This window comes from Ascaphus truei, chromosome 1, assembly GCF_040206685.1.
Source record: "Ascaphus truei isolate aAscTru1 chromosome 1, aAscTru1.hap1, whole genome shotgun sequence".
In the NCBI taxonomy this organism is placed as follows: domain Eukaryota; kingdom Metazoa; phylum Chordata; class Amphibia; order Anura; family Ascaphidae; genus Ascaphus; species Ascaphus truei.
This window is the reverse complement of record NC_134483.1, coordinates 465,821,774-465,839,280: the sequence shown is the minus strand read 5'-3', so window position 1 is coordinate 465,839,280 and position 17,507 is coordinate 465,821,774.

Below are 17,507 nucleotides of genomic sequence, written 5' to 3'. Positions count from 1 at the left end.
CTCCCTGCTTGGCCCCCATCCTCCAGAAGTGCCGGCGGGTCTATCGAGTGACCCCCGGCAGCGGAGGTAAGAGGAGGGGGGTCGCGGCACAAAAGGGGACTTGGCTACATCCTCCCCCTGGTAAAAACCCCAACGTCCTCGCTTGGGATACATAATTCAACCATGTACAGAAATTATATAATAAAAATGCAGTTCGATCATATAACTTAACACATTCGCATTGACTTTATACGATGTTGCATAATTCTGTGAGCATCACAATCACAGATTGGATTTTTCTCCTAGACCACTACTGAGCCTCATAATGGGGTGCCCCAATTTGATCATAGGTTACCCGATTTGGAGGGTACCTGACTCTTTGGCTCCTTCGGAGCTGTTCTTCTGCAACTCCCTCGGGGGAGTAATAAACACAGTCCTGAGGTTCAGCCTCTTCCCTTGAGGGGAGAAATGTCTCTGAACAGTCTCTGTTAGGCACAAAGCATGGGCTCTGTGGATCCAAAGGCTGGCCTCTTGGTGCCACCTTAGTAGGCGTTGGCCTATGGGGCCCCTTTACCCGTAGCTCCTCCGGGAGATTCCCCTTCTGTGGAGTAGTCCCTTTGAGAGGGTCCTTCCATAGGGTCTTCAGGAGTTTCAGAGTGGGTTTCGTTATGTACAGTCTCTGGACCCATCTCTGATAAGTCGGACTCACCGTTGAGCGGTGTGGTCAGTATTTCCGCTTCCTCATCTCCCACTTGTGGAATGGGGAGAAGATGGTTACGGTGCCAGACCTTTATCCGGCCTTCAGTGTCTTTGATGCGATAGACCGGGAGGCCAGGCATCTGAGATTCTATTTCGTATACACCGTCTCTCCATCGGTCGGCCAATTTGTGTTTTCCTGGGGCTCCCAGATTTCAAAGCAAGACAGCGTCTCCAGAACGAAGCTCCCGATATTTGACCTTATGATCGTATCGCCTTTTATTGTCAGTATTCAGCTTAGCTGTAGACTTCTTGGCCTGTTAATATGCATGCTGCAAACTGTCTTTAAGTCTTTGCACGTATTTGAAATGGGTAGCATTGTGTATCCCATCCGTTGAGACTCGAAGACGTACATCCACTGGCAGTCTCGCCTCTCGCCCAAACATGAGGAAATATGGGGAGAATCCAGTTGACTCGTGTCGGGTACAATTGTACGCATGCACCAGGGCCTCCACGTGTCGACTCCATTCAGTTTTCTGAGCACTCTGAAGAGTTCCGAGCATATCCAGTAAGGTTTGATTAAATCGTTCTGGCAGCGCATCTCCTTCGGGGTGATACGGGGTCGTTCGTGATTTGGCGATTTTCAGCATTTTGAGCAGTTCTCGGATCAGAGTGCTCTCAAAATCCCGACCTTGGTCTGAGTGAAGGCAGTTTGGAAGACCGTAGTGCACGAAGTACTTCTCCCATAATATTTTTGCCACTGTGATGGCTTTCTGATTTTTCATGGGGAAGGCCTGGGCATACCGGGTGTAATGGTCCGTGATGACCAGGACGTTGCATATTCCCCGGCTATCAGGCTCAATACACAGAAAGTCCATACACACAAGGTCCATTGGACCAGAACTATTCAGATGGCCCACGGGTGCTGCTCTGGTAGGCAGGGTCTTGCGCTGTATACACCAAGTACAACGGCGACAGCGGCGTTCTACGGCCTCTCGCACCTTGGGCCAGAAAAAGCGGTCTCTGACCAACCCAAAGGTCTTCTCTACACCGAGATGTCAATGCTCATTATGTAGGGACTTCAACACCATGTATTGTAAGTTCTTAGGGAGGACTAGTTGTCGTCTATCCGGGTGGTTGTGGTATTGCACCACCCGATAGAGTAAGCAGTTATCGATTTCGAATTTGTCCACTTCCCGCATGAGCAAGGCCACCAAGTCGTTGGGAGCAGGCTTCAGAAGGGCGGGATTCTTCTTTTCAATGGCTTGCCTAATGATACTAACGACAGGATCTCGTATTTGGTAGTCTACCAGATCTTTCCACCGTAGCACTTTGTCATGCGTTATGTTCATCCCTTTTGGATCGCAGTAGGCAGTTAGGACAGCCTGCGACTGGCATCCAAAGGAATCCGCAACCCGTAATTCTGAAAAGGCCACTTGATCGTTGATGATGGCGGCGGTGCTACACATAGCTCGCACCCCTGGTCCTGGAAGCTCTTCCCATTCCTCATCATCTTGAGTAGCAAATTAGCATAAAGTGTCCCTTTTTACCATTCAGATTTTCCTGAAAGTTCTTGCTTCAGCGGAATAATGTTCAAATGAGTCCGCTGTTAAGTATAGATGGTAATTAAAACTTCAAAATGAAGCTGTAGTAGCTGGTACTGAGTCACTTAAAGCTTATCAATATCTTCAGACATTTCATAAATAGCTTCTTTTGTATATTTATTTCAATGCTCATGCGCAATTTTAGACCTAGATTCACTAAAGGTTGATAAATACAAAAATTGGTGATATCAATGTTTACTGCAATTTTTTTTAATTGACCTACTAATTGAGCCACATCAGCAGCAGGACCGCAGTAATAAGGTGCTTTTTAGCACGTCGATTCGAAGGTGATGTTTTTAATGTGACATACAGTATGCCATTTAGTAATTAACGCCATGTTACTTATTCACATGCTATTTACTAAACTGTGATTAAAAGCGATATCGGACTAACGCACAAAACATAGCGATTTTTACAATCTAGCCCAGGCTGATCTTAGGACTAAATTTAAAACCAGAGACAGAACATAAAACACAGACAGAGCTCAGTTTTAGCACATCCAGTGAAACTCATACACGGTACAGTGCCTAAATATATATGTATAAATATCTATTAAGTAAAATGGTCTTTTAGTTTAACATTTTTGGCCAAAATTGTTGTAAGCCCCTGAGCCAACTGCACGGCAGACCACAATTCAGGGGTCCCTAACGCTAATATAAATTCTTAATAACCTGTGTAATAACAGGAAGAATGATTTATAGTAAATCTGTCAATATTTGTTGCAAAGTTCTAAGTCTGATTGAAGCTTTTATTAACCTGTACATTACCAGGAAAAGCACTCTGTATTAGAGTTGTCACAACCAAACTGCAAGCAAGCAAGTTCCCCTGAGTGGAAGATGCTATGGAGTGAGCCCTTAACCATTTAAATGTGGGAGGGGGTGAGCTACAATTAGGTAGGAGGTTGCCACCCTCCAATCAGCCAAGACTAGCTGAACAACAATTCTAAAACATACTGGACACCTAACAAGCTCCTATTGAACCCCCAAAATAACCACAACATATATATAAGCATATGAGTGTGTCAGAGGAGTGCTACTGAGCATGGCAATATATATTTAAAATAGGAGCTTGTTAGGTGTCCAGTATGGTCTTAGGACTATCCTGCCTACGTATATAAAGGCTACTAGAGATGCAGCAAGGCTTACTGTCTTTGGTACCATGACAAGGTGAGGATTCCACCAGCAGGAACACCTTGCGCACCGCAGTCCAGCAGAGAACCTGCCTGGAAGGTTGTGGGAGTAGTTAACCCCTTCACTAGCATAGTGATGGGAACTGCTATGGTAATGAAGGGGTTAAACAGTCCCGCTATCCCCCCAGTAGGCCTAAAGACCCACTCTTGGGGCAACTACCCCCTTAACACAATCCCTCTAACCCCAAGAAAGAAAAATACACACAACAACCTTACTATCTACCTCCTCTACCCCCAACAACAAACCCCCCCAAACATATAGTACAGTAATGGGCAAAATTACTATTATCCAGAAATGGATAATAGTGCATTTGCCCATTCTAAAAGCAAACATTAGCCAGCCAGAAAAATTGTAAATAAAACTTTCTACTTACCCTTGCCATCATGAAGGGCATCCTCGTCAGCATACTCCAGGTCCATGTCCTCCATTGCCAGCATTGTACATTAAAAATACAATCTAATGGCCCCTAGCCCCTTAATCACCTCAGCGATTAATAACCGCTATAGTAATTAAGGGGTTAACCCACCCTCCCCCGCTACCCACCCGGGGGGCCTAACCACACACCTAAGGGTCACTATCACAGTGGTACATCCTACCCATGTAATATAGGCATGATAAGCCACTATAGCAGTCAATGGCCAATCTATTAAAACAACCAAGCACAACAATTCCCAACAATTAAAGAAATAAATAAGCACCTAAACACAACAATAGAAATAAAAAGCCTCAACTACACATCAATAAAATTATTCTAGCACCAAAACCGCTAAAGAATAAACATTATATTATACCAAAATAGAATACAATTAAAGAAACACCTAACCAACAAAATAAATCAAGAAATAAAACCGCAAGCCAAACCACAAATGTACTAAAAACACGCCATCCAAATTCCAAACAATTTAATCAAAACAATAAACAGAAATTGAAAAAATACCAATCAATACAAAACAAGCATTTGCCAAAATAATGCATTGCCTGCACTATATTATCTGAACCCTAAAGGGGCACAGATTAATACATTAGCAGTGAATGGGCAATGAAAAACATAAAAATAAATAAATACAATAAAAAACCTGAAAAAAAGACATTTACATACATTCAATATTTATCTTACCTTTAGAAGTCTTCACCCTCCAATCCTGGTGTATCAGGAAGCTCTCGACCCGCGACGTGATCACCCACAATCCGTCTCCATTCACCTTGAAGAACAGCATCAAATACCATTATCTTCTTTCTTCCATCTTCTTTCTCCTTCTATCTTCATCTGTCATTATTTTCTTCTTTTCTTTAATCTTCTATCTTCTTTCTTTCAATCCAAAACCCCATGGTAAATCCAAAACGGATGTTGCCACGTCGAGATTTTCCGCTAAAATGAGATGTACAGGCTTTATATAGCGCCTGTGACTTCACATTTTAGGGTCAGATGGTACAGCTCCAGTCTGATTAGACGCTGTGTCATGTGCCCGCCTATTTTTTTTTTTTTTTTTTTTAAAGGATGTGACTGTCACAGGAGACCAGGCAAAATACACCCCTTTACCAGGATCATTTAATTGAGCAAAATGAGTGATGAAATAAATTGTAATTTATTCACTTATATAGGCAAACACACAATATTACACACAGTACAGAAGAAAGACACACTTACTTTGGGAATCTGGGGTAACACAACTACCTGTCCTAGTTGCAAAACAAACAGCAAAATAATCCAGGCAGCTTTTCCTTCAAGTAGCCTCTTCCTCCTGGAGATTTAGCCTGTGAGAATCGTAGATGATTTACTCAGAGCTTGGAATTCTTGAACCACACATTGAATCTGACTAATCTGGGCTGTGTCAGGATTTATAATACCTCTGGGGTTCATTTCTAGAAAACCTGCAGCCCAATCAAAATGCCTGAGTGATCTCCCTAGCAACCAGGTAGAACCACTCACATGATTGCCAGTACTGTGTAGCCTGGCACTGGGAGCTTCAGCATAGCAACTGGGCATGTGCGACACATGCCAGCTTCCCCCACTTGTCATGCAAGGCCTCCTGCCGGCTCAGTGCTGCAAAGTCTGGGGAAGGTGACAACACGTCAGGGTGGCTTATTGAAGTTGCTTCCTTTCCCCTCCTTGCTAACAAATGGTTTAACACTTCCATATCCTGGAGTGCCTTTGAAGCTTAGAGGGCGGAGTAGCCACTCTGTCTCCCATGCAAATGGATTTTTACCCATATTGGATGACCCCCTCTGAACATTACTTTAATAAAAATATAAACCTTGGGGACTTTCATATTTACCCCACAGTTCATTCACGGGTTACAGCATATATACGTATTAAGGTAAACCTTTAATAAAATATACTTTTCCCTATGTCTGATGTTTTGTGTAAAACTGTATAAGTTTCTCTCTCTGGTGTCAGGGATAGAATAAGATGAATATACTCCCTCATCCTATTAGCCTTATACCTGTCCACACTATAGAAACTAACTTTAACGTTTTACACACAGTACTAGCCCTTATAGCTTTATAACTTAGCTGGGCATCTACTTGGGCAACCCCCCTTATACTAGAGACCCCATGTAGGTTGCAGGGATACATTAACCCCTCATGTCCCATTTACCTGTCCCGCCTGTGCTGAAGCAGGAACCCTGGTGGTGAGCCGCAATAACGTTCCCAGGATTAGAGTTTGACCGGAGCAATATGTTTTAACATACTCCAGAATCTCACTTTATTCCCGGATAGGTTTTTGGGGTATCCTATAACTCTGGACCCCCGATACATAGCCACATTCTGTAAAGACTTTCTTCGACAAACCCACCCTGAAACTTACCGCCTAGAAATCTCCTAGTCCTAGCACCTTGGGAAAAGAACAAACATAAAAAATCTTTATTGTCGCATAATTTGCATACAGTCACAGCAATGCATATACAACAGTCAGATCCAAGAGCTGACACTCTAGGACCTCAAAACACGGATCAGGGGTAACCAAGTGACTTGAACTTTATTAGTGAACCTGGTTAACCCCTTCACCGTCACAGTGACATCATCTTCAAGGGAGGTACATCACATCCTTAAAACCACATGGCTGATATCACATGGTATTACAGCCAATGGTATTGAAGACAATCCCATTGGTTCCTGTACCATGTAATGTGTTCCATGAGTAAAAGGATATGACATCACTTTAAGGGATCATATTTATGTACGTACCATCCTGTATTGTATCTTTCCTTGTGTTTGGTATTGTTTATAACGTTAAATGTTTTATTATTTTTTTCCATTTTATAACTGTGAAGTGCGTTGAGTTCCATTGGGAGAAAAGCACTATGTCCTGGAACCTCTCTGCATGTTCAGTTTCTCTGTTCTGAGGCAGCCATTGCTGCTCAGTGTAGTTACAACATTGTTGCTACAATGTAGCCTTCCCATAGCCACTAGCCTGTTGTCTTGACAACCACCCTTTACTAAAATCTTAGTTGGTTTAGCTGTACCCCCCTGCCATGTTGTAATAAAAGGTTTAGTCCTGATTCTATATCCTGTTTGTACAGACAAGCATACATCCTTTTGGAACCAGGAGTCTGTGAGTAACATACCTTCCACTTCCTCTCCCAGAACAAGGCATTGATAGTCTACCTTCCCCTCACAAGTGCCACCCCCCAAGTTATTTTTATGTACCTGTATACCTTTCCAATAAAGCTTCAGAAAATAGAAAGACTTTGTGTGCATTTAAAGGGGATGAGTTAAACTGTCTGATCCTACTCCTTTGCTACAGGGAGCTTGAGGGCCAGAACACACTATATAAATAAAGTTATTACTATTACCCACTGTATTGTGCTTCAGAGCAACCAGGCGTGCCTGTAGCGTAATACAAAAAAAAATAACCTGGCCTTGCTAATAATTAACACAAAAACTACCAAAAACTACCAACACCCATCACAAAATGTAAATAGTATCATTGTTGTATGAAAAAGGGCATATAATAACCACGGTGCATCCTGGGTCAGTGACTAGACTAACCTACAACACATTCTCATATAAAGAGAAAAAAAAGAACTGTTTATAATTGCTTTATTTGATGGTATTAATGCATATTTTTTCTTTTTTTTTTGTCTTTCCTTATGACTTACGGGTCACATGGTGTGTAATAATGTATATAAAGTGCTGCCCCTCATGTGTAGCCATCTCCTGATGAAGTATTCCTTTGATCTATTTTTGATGATTTATTTCACTTTTTGGTTTCATGCTTTTCTCTGCCTTATTAGCGGTATACACCTGTGACAATACCTGCCACTGATCATGCACAGGTCGCTGAGCAGGAGCAGATTTTGGACTTAATGGGACAAAAAGATGTGCCTTGTGTTAGAGAGGATGAACCATATGGTGAGTTGCATGGATGGTCTCTGTATGCTTGTGAATAGACTGCTACAAGAGACCACGACATCTGGTGGAAGTCTCTTCTCTCCCCCCTTCTCATTCAATGATGATGACATGGTGTCTATGTCCCTCGTGCTACTGAGACTGACCTGCAAGAAAGTGACATCCCAGAACAGTTACCTGTGCCTGTTTGCTAAAGCGCACCTGCGGCAACTGAACCACAGAGACGTAAATGCACCTGATTAAAATCAATCAAAGTCAGTGGCATTGGATATCAATCTACTCAAAGATGTACTGTAGTTAAACTATTGAAGGGTAACTGACTTCTCTTGGCAAAAAAACCCCTCCTTCCCCTTACCTGGGGATTAACCTCACCAGATAAATGACCACACTTTATAAAGCAAATTACCCCCAACTGATCAGAGATCTGAAGAGGGATATGGAGACTTGGAAGAAACACTGTATTTCCTCGGTCGGGAAAATTATATCAGTTAAGATAAAAATCCTGTGAAGAAAATTGTGTTGAAATTTTTTTCAGGTCGCCTTATGCAGAGTTCAGATAGACTAAAGAAGTTAAAAATATTCCATAATGTTTTACTTATGTAACGGGTATTCCCCCACCCAAGAGCATATGGTATGTGTGTGCGGGGAACCTAATGTTACCAGGTGTGGTGCTTTACCTGTTAGGCTCACAGGGGGCCTAGGCCTCCACCACGGGGAGCCTGGGGCACGTATAATAATAGGAGTAACCTCGTACTCGGTGCAGCGCCTCCACCTGCGATGGCTCCCACCAGAGGGGGAGTGATCCTTGCAGGACAATTTATATATATCACACACACAGCATGTAAAACAACCAATAACTTTACTGTAGCAACCGTACTTAATCATATATATATCAACAGGTGTCCCTCTCTAGAGGAGACACTACTACTGCGTCTCGTGGGACGCTACCCCCTCTCACCGGGTGATCCGCCCTGTGTCCAGTAACCCCACACAATATGTCCTCCACCCACAAGTGAGATAAATATATGTGTGACTGCGCAGCCACTATGTCTTATATGAATAGATGGTATAGTTGGTGCACTTGTAGATTACCTGCCGAGCACTCCAGTGCCCGGGCCTTCCAAAGAGCTTCACAAAGGATCCTGATGACGAGGGAATACAGAAACTACCGTCCGGGGCGATCCCACCCGGATGGCTGCTGCAGCCGCAGCGGCGGTCTGAGCCCAAACCTCTGGATGGATGCGCAGCGTCCGCTGTGTTCCTAACTGACTCTGGATAATAAGGGGCAGGGTCCCTAACCGTGGGCCTGTCCCTGAAAAACACAACACTACTTGTGGCTCAAGGCTATCTGGCGCCTAGGGGGCTGCTGGCCTAGTGCAGGGAGTCACTGACTCCTGCACCCTACCACCTTCCCCTAGCTGCTCCGGTCACCAACTGCCAAACGTGCTTCAAGCCCGCGAAATGTATCCAATCTCTCCTGCAGGGAGATGCTGTAACCCTATTGGCTCCCTGGGGTCATGTGGGGCGCTCCTAGGCTCATGGGATATGTAGTCCCTCTCTAGAGCCCTACTTCTATTGGCCAGCGTTCGCGCGGTCTATCTGCACAACATGGCGGCGCCCTGCTCGGGAGCCGCCGGGGACCTCCGGAGCACCGGAGTGCTCCCTGCTTGGCCCCCATCCTCCAGAAGTGCCGGCGGGTCTATCGAGTGACCCCCGGCAGCGGAGGTAAGAGGAGGGGGGTCGCGGCACAAAAGGGGACTTGGCTACATCCTCCCCCTGGTAAAAACCCCAACGTCCTCGCTTGGGATACATAATTCAACCATGTACAGAAATTATATAATAAAAATGCAGTTCTATCATATAACTTAACACATTCGCATTGACTTTATACGATGTTGCATAATTCTGTGAGCATCACAATCACAGATTGGATTTTGCTCCTAGACCACTACTGAGCCTCATAATGGGGTGCCCCAATTTGATCATAGGTTACCCGATTTGGAGGGTACCTGACTCTTTGGCTCCTTCGGAGCTGTTCTTCTGCAACTCCCTCGGGGGAGTAATAAACACAGTCCTGAGGTTCAGCCTCTTCCCTTGAGGGGAGAAATGTCTCTGAACAGTCTCTGTTAGGCACAAAGCATGGGCTCTGTGGATCCAAAGGCTGGCCTCTTGGTGCCACCTTAGTAGGCGTTGGCCTATGGGGCCCCTTTACCCGTAGCTCCTCCGGGAGATTCCCCTTCTGTGGAGTAGTCCCTTTGAGAGGGTCCTTCCATAGGGTCTTCAGGAGTTTCAGAGTGGGTTTCGTTATGTACAGTCTCTGGACCCATCTCTGATAAGTCGGACTCACCGTTGAGCGGTGTGGTCAGTATTTCCGCTTCCTCATCTCCCACTTGTGGAATGGGGAGAAGATGGTTACGGTGCCAGACCTTTATCCGGCCTTCAGTGTCTTTGATGCGATAGACCGGGAGGCCAGGCATCTGAGATTCTATTTCGTATACACCGTCTCTCCATCGGTCGGCCAATTTGTGTTTTCCTGGGGCTCCCAGATTTCAAAGCAAGACAGCGTCTCCAGAACGAAGCTCCCGATATTTGACCTTATGATCGTATCGCCTTTTATTGTCAGTATTCAGCTTAGCTGTAGACTTCTTGGCCTGTTAATATGCATGCTGCAAACTGTCTTTAAGTCTTTGCACGTATTTGAAATGGGTAGCATTGTGTATCCCATCCGTTGAGACTCGAAGACGTACATCCACTGGCAGTCTCGCCTCTCGCCCAAACATGAGGAAATATGGGGAGAATCCAGTTGACTCGTGTCGGGTACAATTGTACGCATGCACCAGGGCCTCCACGTGTCGACTCCATTCAGTTTTCTGAGCACTCTGAAGAGTTCCGAGCATATCCAGTAAGGTTTGATTAAATCGTTCTGGCAGCGCATCTCCTTCGGGGTGATACGGGGTCGTTCGTGATTTGGCGATTTTCAGCATTTTGAGCAGTTCTCGGATCAGAGTGCTCTCAAAATCCCGACCTTGGTCTGAGTGAAGGCAGTTTGGAAGACCGTAGTGCACGAAGTACTTCTCCCATAATATTTTTGCCACTGTGATGGCTTTCTGATTTTTCATGGGGAAGGCCTGGGCATACCGGGTGTAATGGTCCGTGATGACCAGGACGTTGCATATTCCCCGGCTATCAGGCTCAATACACAGAAAGTCCATACACACAAGGTCCATTGGACCAGAACTATTCAGATGGCCCACGGGTGCTGCTCTGGTAGGCAGGGTCTTGCGCTGTATACACCAAGTACAACGGCGACAGCGGCGTTCTACGGCCTCTCGCACCTTGGGCCAGAAAAAGCGGTCTCTGACCAACCCAAAGGTCTTCTCTACACCGAGATGTCAATGCTCATTATGTAGGGACTTCAACACCATGTATTGTAAGTTCTTAGGGAGGACTAGTTGTCGTCTATCCGGGTGGTTGTGGTATTGCACCACCCGATAGAGTAAGCAGTTATCGATTTCGAATTTGTCCACTTCCCGCATGAGCAAGGCCACCAAGTCGTTGGGAGCAGGCTTCAGAAGGGCGGGATTCTTCTTTTCAATGGCTTGCCTAATGATACTAACGACAGGATCTCGTATTTGGTAGTCTACCAGATCTTTCCACCGTAGCACTTTGTCATGCGTTATGTTCATCCCTTTTGGATCGCAGTAGGCAGTTAGGACAGCCTGCGACTGGCATCCAAAGGAATCCGCAACCCGTAATTCTGAAAAGGCCACTTGATCGTTGATGATGGCGGCGGTGCTACACATAGCTCGCACCCCTGGTCCTGGAAGCTCTTCCCATTCCTCATCATCTTGAGTAGCACTTAGCCCTAGCCGTCGGGAGAGGGCATCAGCCCCGACATTCAAGGGTCCCGGCTTGTACTTCAGGGAGAATCGGTAATTGTTCAGGGCTGCCAGCCATCGGTGTCCTGCTGCATCCAATTTGGCCGAGGTATTGATGTACGTGAGGGGATTGCTATCCGTCCTTACCTCAAACGTAATACCGTAAAGGTAATCGTGGAGTTTCTCGGTGATCGCCCACTTGAGAGCCAGGAACTCCAACTTGTGGACGGGGTATTTCTGTTCACTGGGTGTCAGACTGCGGCTGATGTAGGCTACAGGCCGAAGGCCCTCGGGGTGCTTCTGGTGCAGGACGGCACCCAGTCCATTGAGACTGGCATCCACATGCAGAACGTATTGTTGTTCGGGATCAGCATACGCAAGCACCGGCGCTTCTGGCAGACACTTCTTCAATTTCAGAAAGGCCTGTTCACACTCAGACGTCCATTTATCGCCAAACGGCTGGCGGGCCGATACGGCCGTCCTTCCTGTATCTTCGGGGTATATCTTCAACAGATTGTTCAGGGGTTTAGCTCTACTAGAGTACCCTTCCATGAAGCGACGGTAATACCCACAGAACCCCAGGAAGGATCGTAGTTCCGTGACATTCTCGGGACGCGGCCAGTTCACGACGGCATCTACTTTGGCTGGGTCGGTGGCGATTCCTTGAGCAGACACGATGTGTCCCACGTAGGTCACCGAGGTGTGACAAAACCGGCTCTTGTCAAGGGACAATTTCAACCCTTCCTTCCCAAGACGGTCTATCACTTTAAGCAGCCTCTCTTCGTGCTCTTCCAGAGTCCTTCCGAAGACAATGATGTCATCTAGGTAGACGAGACACTCCCGAGGGTTCATGTCCTCGATAATCTTCTCCATCAGTCGTTGGAAGGTAGCAGGGGCCCCACATATACCTTGGGGCATACGTGTAAATTGGAAGAACCCCAAGGGACAGACGAAGGCTGTTTTCTCCTGATCCTCTGCATTCATGGGTACCTGATAGTACCCGGATCATAGATCGAGCACGGTGAACCATTGGCTTCCGTTCAGAGCATTCAGGATCTCTTCAATGCGAGGAAAGTTGTACTGGTCCGGTATCGTACAATTGTTCAGGGTTCGATAGTCGACACACAGTCGTACGGATCCGTTCTTTTTCCTCACCACCACTATGGGAGAGGCATACGGGCTCCGAGACTCCGTCAAAATCCCAGCGGTCTCCATTTCTTGCGAAACGTTCCTAACATCATCCACATCCCTCGGGGCGATGCGACGAGAGCGTTCCCGGAATGGGGTGGCATCACTCAGTCTAATGGCATGTTGAGCGCTGCGACTGCACCCCACATCCATTTCACTCGTGGAGAACACAGTCCGCCGTTTAGACAACTGGGTTGTCAGCCGCTCTTTCCACTCAGTGGGCAACGTCGACTCGCCGGAGTTGAAATCCAGATCGACTAACCGCTCATTTGCTGCCGCCGCATTCACCTGGGGAGTGGTTTCTACAGGGCTGACCGGATATATGCAGCCCAGACTCTGTCCGGCATCAAGTTCCATCAGGAATGGGGAGATGTTCTGTACATATACGTAAGTTCGTAGAGGGATCTTAGTCGTCCACTCCCTTACTTCGGGTAGTAACCTATAACCTCTCTGAACTTCTTCCTCAGGGGTACTCTCCAGAGCTGATCGTTCTCATCTCGCTCAGGATAACAGCACCAGATGGCCATTCGTTGCACTCTCCCTGGTAATATGGTCATCAGTCCGCGTTGACGATTGTAGAGATCCCCGTGACGCTCCAAGGCATATACCCGGTTGCACTACTCTCGTAGGACGGGGTCTAGGAGTGAATTGGCCAGTGGCAACTCGTTGGTCTCTTTCAGGTATGCTCTGATTACAGCTTGTACTATATCAGTGTTGGTTCCTAAGATGATCGGATACTTGCACTGGTCTTGAGGCTCCGGGCATACCATTGCCGCTACATGCATGGGGTGTTTCTTGCCGGTGTTCAGTTGGAGTATTTCCAGTTGAACCCTTACAATCCCATCGATGGGGTAGTCTTCATTACTTAACCCCCTATCCTTCATATGTTCGGCAGTCCTCAGGGGGCAGTGTCTAAGGTGCTGGTCGTAGAACTTGCGGTATATGATGGTCACTTGTGATCCCGTGTCCAGTAGGGCCGATGCATAGATCCCTTCCAGTACAACAGGCATGATGGCCGCGGGGCCTACTTGACTGTAAGCTTCCCTTGGTGAGGCGTCATCACTCGGGCCGGAGTCAGAAGGGGCATCTTCGGTTCCAGGAAGGGGTTCTGAGTCAGACTCGGCCATTTGTACTCGGCACACCATTGACCGGGCGGAGTTTCTTCTATCAGGAGGTTTTTCTTCTGGAGGATCCTCCCTCTCCGGGCAATCGCTGGAGAAGTGGCCCTTCTTCCCGCAGTTATAGCAAACTACGTCGCGGCGTTCAGGACGATCCTTGTACATGGAAGATGATCTCTCTGGGGCACGACCTTTCCTGGCAGGCGACTTGTGAGTAACTTCCTCCTCCTGGGTGGAAGATTTCTTACCCTTTGGGGCGGAGGGAACAGAGGTGTCACCCTTGATAGTATCCTTGGTTTTTTTGGATTCATGAAAATGTCGCTGCACCTCATGTCCTCTGATGTGACGCAATAATTCCATGTAGCTGGGTGGTACCGCAGCGATCGGGGCGGCCCGCATCATTATAGCTATGTTGTGATCAGGCAATGACCCCTTTAGTAGCTGTTTGAATCGGTACCGGTCCACTTTGGCGGCTGAAATTATGTTTTTGGACAGGAGGGTCCCCAGTGACAGCTGTAGTTTGCGGACGAAGGCAGATAAATCCTCTCCTTCTTTTTGGTGAAGAGCTTTGAACTGGGCCATCAGCTCATCCTCGTCGTCTTCTCGGGTATAGGACTGAGTGAGCATTTCCACCAGTTCCTGTGCCGTAACTTCTCCTTCCACTTCACGATGCGTCCGTACCAGCTGGGAGGCTGGGGCTCGGAGGCACTCAACCAGCCTCTGCCTTTTGCTGGCTTTGGATCACGACCACACCGCTATTGCTTGGAGAGTATGGTCCCTCCATGTCTCGATCCCTTCTTCTCCTGAAGGCGTCGGCAGAATCCCAGAAAAGGCCTTTAGTTTCCTGTAGTTCTGTGCTTGGGTCGAGATGGTTACAGCTTCTACTAGTTGGGAGGCTATCACATTCAAGGAAAGATTTCCACTAAGGGGCTGACTACTGGTTCCAGCTCCTACGCTAGGCATGGTTGGGAGGCCGCCGGGCCGTCTATCAGGAGTAGGCGAGGTGAGTGGACTCCCCGCCCAGCTGCTGATTCCCCCGAAGCCGCTCGGGGTGAAGGAGACCCTGGGGGGATTTACCCGTGAGGCGTACTGGCGGACGGTTCTTTGGGAGCCTTTGGATCAGGTTATATCATGGGACAGTCCTCTGTGGAGGGTTCTGGTAGGTTTAATACCTGGGGAACAGTCTCTGGGCATATGTCACATTCAGTGGCCATGAGGTAGGTGGCTCCCCGGCCGTCAACATCAAGTTTATAGTCTATCACCCAGGCAGTGTCCAGTCCCGGACAATTTCTTACTTGTGTGCGTAACGTGTAGAAGCCCGTATCATGGGATACTCCCGCCACTGCAACACGCAACACGCGGCGCGCTAAGGCCCAGTCGATTATGTCTTGCTTTGATGGCACGGACATGATGGAGTTCAATTTGGACAATTTGATAAGGAATAGGGCATCCTATAGGAATCCTCTCAGCAGCGCCTCCAAATGTAACGGGTATTCCCCCACCCAAGAGCATATGGTATGTGTGTGCGGGGAACCCAATGTTACCAGGTGTGGTGCTTTACCTGTTAGGCTCACAGGGGGCCTAAGCCTCCACCATGGGGAGCCTGGGGCACGTATAATAATAGGAGTAACCTCATACTCGGTGCAGCGCCTCCACCTGCGATGGCTCCCACCAGAGGGGGAGTGATCCTTGCAGGACAATTTATATATATCACACACACAGCATGTAAAACAACTAATAACTTTACTGTAGCAACCGTACTTAATCATATATATATCAACAGGTGTCCTCTCTAGAGGAGACACTCCTACTGCGTCTCGCAGGACGCTACCCCCTTTCACTGGGTGATCCCGCCCTGTGTCCAGTAACCCCACACAATATGTCCTCCACCCACAAGTGAGATAAATATATGTGTGACTGCGCAGCCACTATGTCTTATATGCAGTGCTCGACAAACCCGGTCGCCAACTCGCCAGCTGCGATCGGAAATTGGCTCGTGGCCAGTAACATTTCCCCTGCACTGCAAAAAAAAAAAAAATCCCCTGCTCGGAAAAAATAAATAAAAAAATTCCTCTAGCTGATTGGCTGTGACGCGGGATGGAGCTGCCAGGACTTAAAACTGCCCTTCCTTCTCTGCACGGGGGGGAGGTGTGTGCGTGCGTCTGCTCCTCCTCCTTTATACTGAATATCCTCCTGTATAATTGTGTCAGCTCCTGCACTGATCCGGTCATGGAGGATTTTGGACAGATGTGGAGGTGGGTGGAATGAAATGCAATTTAAATACACTGTTTCTCCTTCCCCCACTGCTCCCGCTGCCCGCGCGGGCTGGAAGGTAATGGCGCGGGTGTTTTTCCTCCCCCCCCCCCTCTCCCGCTGCCCGCGCGGGCTGGAAGGTAACGGCGCTGGTGATTTTCCTTCTGCTGCCCGCGCGGGCTGGAAGGTAACGGCGCTGGTGATTTTCCTTCCCCCCCTCTCCCACTGCCCGCGCGGGCTGGAAGGTAATGGCGCTGGTGATTTTCCTTCCCCCCCCTCTCCCACTGCCCGCGCGGGCTGGAAGGTAATGGCGCTGGTGATTTTCCTTCCCCCACTGCTCCCGCTGCCCGCGCGGTCTGGAAGGTAATGGCGCTGGTGATTTTCCTTCCCCCCCCTCTCCCGCTGCCCGCGCGGTCTGGAAGGTAATGGCGCTGGTGATTTTCCTTCCCCCACTGCTCCCGCTGCCCGCGCGGTCTGGAAGGTAATGGCGCTGGTGATTTTCCTTCCCCCACTGCTCCCGCTGCCCGCGCGGTCTGGAAGGTAATGGCGCTGGTGATTTTCCTTCCCCCCCCTCTCCCGCTGCCCGCGCGGTCTGGAAGGTAATGGCGCTGGTGATTTTCCTTCCCCCACTGCTCCCGCTGCCCGCGCGGTCTGGAAGGTAATGGCGCTGGTGATTTTCCTTCCCCCACTGCTCCCGCTGCCCGCGCGGGCTGGAAGGTAATGGCGCTGGTGATTTTCCTTCCCCCGCTGCCCGCGCGGGTCGGGAGGTAGTAGTGCGTGTGTTTCTCCTCCCCGCTCCTGCTGCCCACGCGGGTCGGGAGATACTGTAGTTGCGGGGGTGTTTCTCCCCTCCCTCCTGTGTGTGTTCCCCCCCTCCTGTGTGTGTCCCCCCCCTGTGTGTGTGTGTGAGAACGTGTATATGCAGGACACCAGAGGTACCCCCCCAGTTTGTCACCCCTCCACCCAGTCACCCATCCCACCAGTCACCCATCCCACCAGTCACACAGTCACCCATCCCACCAGTCAACCAGTCACCCATCCCACCAGTCACCCAGTCATTAATCCCACCCAGTCACCCAGTCAGTAATCCCACCCAGTCACCAATCCCACCCAGTCAGTAACCCAGTCAGTAACTCCCCCCACAGTCACCCATCCCACTCCCCACCCAGTCACCCATCCCACCCCCCACCCAGTCAGTAATCCCACCCCTCACCCCCCCACCCAGTCACCCAGTCAGTAATCCCACCC